Source organism: Octopus bimaculoides, chromosome 2 (genome assembly GCF_001194135.2).
Source record: "Octopus bimaculoides isolate UCB-OBI-ISO-001 chromosome 2, ASM119413v2, whole genome shotgun sequence".
In the NCBI taxonomy this organism is placed as follows: domain Eukaryota; kingdom Metazoa; phylum Mollusca; class Cephalopoda; order Octopoda; family Octopodidae; genus Octopus; species Octopus bimaculoides.
Window position 1 is genome coordinate 54,155,063 of NC_068982.1, and position 6,525 is coordinate 54,161,587.

General features: G+C 38.4%; 1 protein-coding gene across 1 annotated transcript in view; it reads right to left on the reverse strand.

Moving 5' to 3' along the window:
* Nucleotides 1-68: 68 nt before the first annotated feature.
* LOC106871643 (uncharacterized) overlaps nt 69-6,525 on the reverse strand; it is a 173,135-nt gene continuing 166,678 nt past the window's right edge. Inside the window, exon 6 of the transcript XR_008266904.1 lies at nt 69-6,030. The gene's annotated coding sequence lies outside the window, so the exon portion shown is untranslated. The remainder of the gene's footprint in view (nt 6,031-6,525) is intronic.

The following is a 6,525-nucleotide window of genomic DNA, read 5'->3' on the forward strand; positions in this document are numbered from 1 at the left end:
ATATATATATATATATATATATATATATGTATATATAAATACATGTGTGTGTAAAATAGAAAATTAGCAAGCATTTGTATCCAACATAAGCCACAAAAGATTAAAACACTATATAGAATATATTAGTAGTGTAATCGTCAACAGTAACACCACACCCCGTGTCATAATAGTAACGTCAAAAAGTACGTTCACACTGCAACTGCAAGCAAACGCCCTTATCAGATATTTCTTAATAATCAGCCACAAAGCAAGCGGAAACATAAAACGAAACGTATGCCCCTCTATCTTGGCTGCGAGTTTAACCCCTTCATTTCATTAGGGATCCGCAAAGCAATAAAGAAACATTGAATAGCTTAAAGCGTCAAGCCCAGGCAAAATCAGAGAAAAATATGCGAAATACTTATAAACACTGAAGGAATCATGTCACCCACCAAAATTTACAACTACTCGTACCAGCATCTGGAGTTGAGTGAGCTTATGACAACTCAAAGCCCCACAAATACTCAAGTGAAGTAAGGTCACCCTCCTGTGCACAGAAATTCGACAAAGATAAATCCTTCAGATACGCCACCTATACCTGGATACATCTAAGTCAACAACAATTCTCTATTCGAATCGGCCATGATACCACAAAACCTGACTTCAAAATGACTTAACAGATCCTACCAGGTAATGCTATCAAGTTAGATATGGCTTGAGCCAATCTTTGGCCGAAATATATTCAAGTTATCTAAGTTATTATTATAAACCTAACTATCCAAACAATAGTACAGATTCAGATCACCACACTCAGCCACCACACAAACAGTGACAGAGAAAATATAAGATGGTTTCAGCAACAGACAACCTTCCACACATATTCACAACAGTCTTAGGAGATTCAGTAAGAAGAAAGCGAAATATACTTGGAGCATTCACAGATGCCGCTTTTGGCTGGCCACAAGACTGTAACAACAATGGTGCATAAACAATACATAAGATAAAACTACCAATGGGCTATGCTAGTTTTATCTTCAGCTGCAATCTCTCCGCCAGGAACAGCAATAAAATTTTAAATACACAAGAGGGCGCACAACTATGCACCAGACCATACCATACCATATCCTAAACCTTTTACACAACGAAACAAAAATATAAAAATGAAAGACAACCTGGACATGCGGGAGGCGTAACTTCCAAACGTGGCAAACTTCAACGTCCCAGATTTCTACTATAGAAACATAGTAAAATCCCTATCTGTCCGATTTAACCGAGATATGCATAAAATGCAGAAATAGCTAGATCAGTATCTTCAATGCCTCCAAAACCCTCTCAAAACAGTCGCCCTCTCACCGAGACTACCTTAGTACTTCCTCTATAACGACCACCACAACCTATGGGCGCTTACTATTAGATTAGACGATGTGGCGGTTGTATTATGTTCAACTAACAGGCTGCATTGTGTTTAATTCATTACTACATGTTGGAATACAGTATGGTCCTTAGCTTGTCGGAAAAATGACATAACCCAGCAGCTTTATCTCTGGACAGTTTTACGCCATTTGGCCGACTTTCAGTATATAACATGACTACTCCATCCAGGCAGACTTCGGACTTCCCAACCACAACAGTACCATCAACTAAAGGAGTCTTTAAGTGGTTGCTTGACCTTACTAGAAATGACTCTCTCATACATTATGCCCTCTAGGTTGAAAAGCGGGAAATGCTTGAGTAAAGGACGAGATGGCAATAACTACAATGCTTTTGATTATAGGTTTATTCAGTTAGTGAATAACTGGGTCTTAAGAACAGCAACATCATCAGCACAGACATCAATCACTACCACTAGCATCATCCAAACTATCAAACAAACGAGGAAGCTTCTACACGGCCATTCAACTAATTAGAGATAACAGTCGAAACTCCCACAACTCACTCTCAATTGTCAGCAGGCAAATGACCAGAATGCTTTCAGTCATAAATCTGCTCGATCAGAGCTGATCCGTAATTAACAATTATCACCATCATCCCAATAACCAAGTCAAACATCAGCACCATAATTCACATCAGTGATATCTTTAACATCATCATCATAACTAAAATCATCACCATCACAAATATCACAGACACTAACAATATGACCACTAATATTACCACCGCATTATTCTCCACCAAATCTAACGTCCACACTAAAACTATCTTCATTTCTTACGGATAAACATGGGCAAAATCAATAGGAACAATAGCAACAAAATAACATACATTTAGGTGCCTCATGAATGAAACGATGAGTTGCGGCTGAAGATTTGGCACGGCTGACCGGACGTTCAGCCTGTCTTGGTGACAGTACGTTTTGGAACTGGAGGCAAACACATCCACACATGTGCAAAGATGTACACATACAGAGAAAGAGAGACAGACAGACAGACAGACAGACAGACAGACAGAGAGTGATTACAATTATTAATTGAAAATGATTGATATAGACACTTTCCCTCTCAATCTCATATATATAAACAAAGAGAGGGGAGGAAGGGGATAGAAGGAGGGAGAGAGGCAGGAAGAGAAGGAAGAATAAAACGAAAAATTAAGATGTCTGATGTCAACCATGTCAGCGCCGAATCAGTGACACCAAAAAGGCAGAGCCAAAACGGCTGTGCCAAAACATTTCATACCCTTAGAAGTTAGATTCTCTGGGAAATATTTTAGCGCTGATTTCAAATTTGACTCAGTTCTAATTAATAACTAGTCTACCATTTTGACACAAAAATAATGTTGTTAATTTATTACAGGATCCCTAAAGAGGCGAGCTGGCAGAATCGTTATTACGCCCGAGAAAATACTTAACAACATTTCCTCCGTTTTTAGGTTCTGAGTTCAAGCGTCTCCGAGGTCGACTTTGCTTTTCATCTTTCCGGGGCCGATGAAATAAGTATCAGTCAAGCACTGAGGACGATGTAATCAACTTGACCCCTTCCCTCAAAATTCCAGGCCTTGTGCCTATAGTAGAAAGGATTAAAATATCATATGTTTCTTTCAACCACCATATATCACCAAATCAGCTTCTTTCGACACAAAATCTTATTGTGCAGCCATACATCAGATGTTACTGAAATTGTAACTAAAAATATATAATTAAGGCTTATAAAACGATCAGTTATTCAACCCATAAGAAGCATCTATTATAGGATTTCTACGGTAAGAATTATCAGAACGGTCCCACTTACACTGGTTCCAGTAGTAACATCTGACATCATGGTATGATTGTATTCAAATACTTACTCATTCTTCGCTTAAATCACCAGAATTTTGTGAGTAGTAAACCTTGGTTTTTATGATACAACCAAAGCGTTTACATGAAACTTGGATTAACGATTGCGTAAACTCTATCTTGTGTGTGTACATACATCAAACACACGTCTCTCTCCCCCTCTTTCTCTACACACACCCAAACACACACACCTATAAAAGTTCAGGATTCAAGCGGATCAGGTCCTTAAATAGTAAAGCACCAATGTCAGGTTCTTTGGTACACAATTGAAGCAGTATTAGATTAAAATAGCTATCTATATATCATACTTATATACAGCGTTGAAAGGCTAGTTACAGCGATATTCACTCAAAGATAACGTCTCTTGTGAACGTGTTTAAAAATATAATCATATCGGAATGAGATGAAAATTGTCCCGGTAGCGGTAAGCGAGAATGCCAAGTGCATTTCGGCATAGTTGAGGTTTGTCAATGGCGTGTATTCACAGCCAACCACATTCCTAGACGATATTTGTCGCCTCCGATATATAGGACGAGTACTGCAGTAATTAGTCCTTCAACGATATACATTAAGTATGATATGCAGGTATATATATTAAATCGCTCTTCAATTATCTTTTGGTCATTTTCGTTTCTGCCGACTCAAAAGTCATAAAATGCACAGATTATTTGTGTAGCAACTCACTTTTGAGACCAAATAGATACGTTGCCATTTTAAAGTCTACACCAGCGATTCTCAGTCGATTGTAGCTCAGTACACTTTTTCATGAATAGTGTTCTTATAAAGCTCCCCATCACTATGTTTCGTGGATTATTTTAATAAAGCAGAAGCTAATTTTGCGCAGAGATTTATCATCAATATTTTCTTATTCCATTCCAAAAATCATGGGCCTTTCTATGAACTAGTGCCCCTATGCATATTTTTTAAGAAAATTAATAAAGACGGCAAGGACTTGTATAGTATAATTATATTAGGCTTTGGTGCATCAGTAGTTATGGCTTTGCTCGCTGATATGATTTTTCATTTCATAATTTAATCCCAGTCCTGACGGAGATATTTTCAAAATTGCATTTAAAATAAAGTACTTAGTTTAAATACTTTATATCTTAGAAAACTCATAACACCCTCTAAATACCCAGCACCGCTCATTGGCATCGGCCATTCTGTTTTAAGCTCATAACGCTCTCAGTGGGAGTTGGTTAAAACCAACTCTTTTCCGAAAATCACCCTTCAAAAAAGCTCGAGTGATTATCACGTAGTTCTCTTTCACACAAGTGTGATGAGGCGTGGTTTAGTGGTTAAGAGTATTCGGCTCACGGACGTGAGTTCGATTCCTGGCGACGCGGTGTGTCCTTGAGCAAGACACTTTGTTTCACGTTGTTCCACTCCATCCAGCTGGCAAAAGTGAATTGTACCTTTAAATCAAAAGCCAGCCTTGTTACATTCTGTGTCACGCTGAATCTCCCTAAGAACCAAGTTAAGGATACACGTGCCAGTAGAATGCTCAGCCACTTGCACGTTAATTTCACGAGCAGGCTGTTCCGTTTATCGGATCAACAGGAAACCCCAACATAACCAACGGAGAGCCAGTTTTTCTTTCATGCAGCTAAAGTAAATATACCGACTAATATTGACTGAGAAGTCACCAAAATTAAAGCAAGATGCAACCGGGTCATTAATTTTACTCCATATATAGATATAAAAGAGTGTGCTACGTAACCAAATTTAGGGTTGATCATACAACAATGATGGAATATTTTGAATCAATACCTGAAATAAAGTCAAGAACATTCCTAACTTAAATGAAGCAGGATGTTTCCAGCCCCGCTCTGTATATAGATCTTCTGATCCTAAAAGCACTGCTACCAAAAACCGCGCATTATTCACATCGATGCCAGTAGAATTGCCCTTAATTCTTTCACTAAAACTACAGCTGTACTACTACCAACATCAAGGCTTCTACTAATATCACTATAACCAATACTAATGGCATCACCACTACCACCACCACCACCACCACCATCACCACCAACAGAACCACCACCACCACTACCACCATCAACACCATCACCGCCACCGCTAACAATAACATCAAAACCCGTTACCACCACCAAACACCGGCATCACCGCCACTACCAAACATCAATATCGCGGACCCCCAGCATTCCTAACACTTTTAACATCATCACCAACTTCATCATCATCATCATCAACTTCTTCTTCTTCTTCTTCTTCTTCTTCTTCTTCTTCTTCTTCTTCTTCTTCTTCTTCTTCCTTTTCTTTTTCGTCTTCTTTTTTTGTCGTCGTCGTCGTCGTCACCATCATCATCGTAATCATCATCATCATCTTCATTAACACCATCATCGTTACCACCATCATCATCATCATCATCATCATCATCATCATCATCATCATCATCATCATATTCATCATCAACATCATCACCATCATCACCAACATCATCATCAACTTCTTCATTGTCTTCATCATCACCATCATCATCATCATCATCGTCTTCACCATCATCTCATGATTATCATATCAACAACATCCTCCTCCTCATCATCATCGTCACCATCATCGTCACCATCACCATTATCATCATCGTCGGCGTTGCCGTCATTGTCGTTACCATGATCATCATCACCATCATTATCGTCATCATCAACCGCCTCATCATCATCACCATCGTCACCATCAACTTCTTCTTCTTCATCACCGTCATCATCATCATCAGCAGCAGCAGCATCAATGTCAAAGGAGGGCAGTAACCGTTACTACTGAAAAAAAAAAAAAGAGAATTTCTACTAAAAAGCATGTTGCCAACGTGGCAATAATTTGTTTATGAAAATACATCTAACACACACACTCACGCACAGAGACACGCACATCGACGTCCACACACACACACACACACGCATATACATTCGCACGCACGCACATACACGTACATATACACGCACACATACACATACGATCTGGCATACACACACACGAAGCTTGTGTACGTTAATATGAATATAATGTCATACAGGCAACACAGTTAATTACGACTAAAATAGCAATGTGTGTGTGTGTGTGTGTGTGTGTGTGTGTGCGTGTGTCTATGTATATGTATATATATGTGCGTGTGTGTATATATATACATATATATATATATATATATATATGTATGCACATAAATACTTATATACGTATACATGCATATTTATATGTATATTTATACACACGCACATATTTATATATATATATATATATATATTCATATATTCATA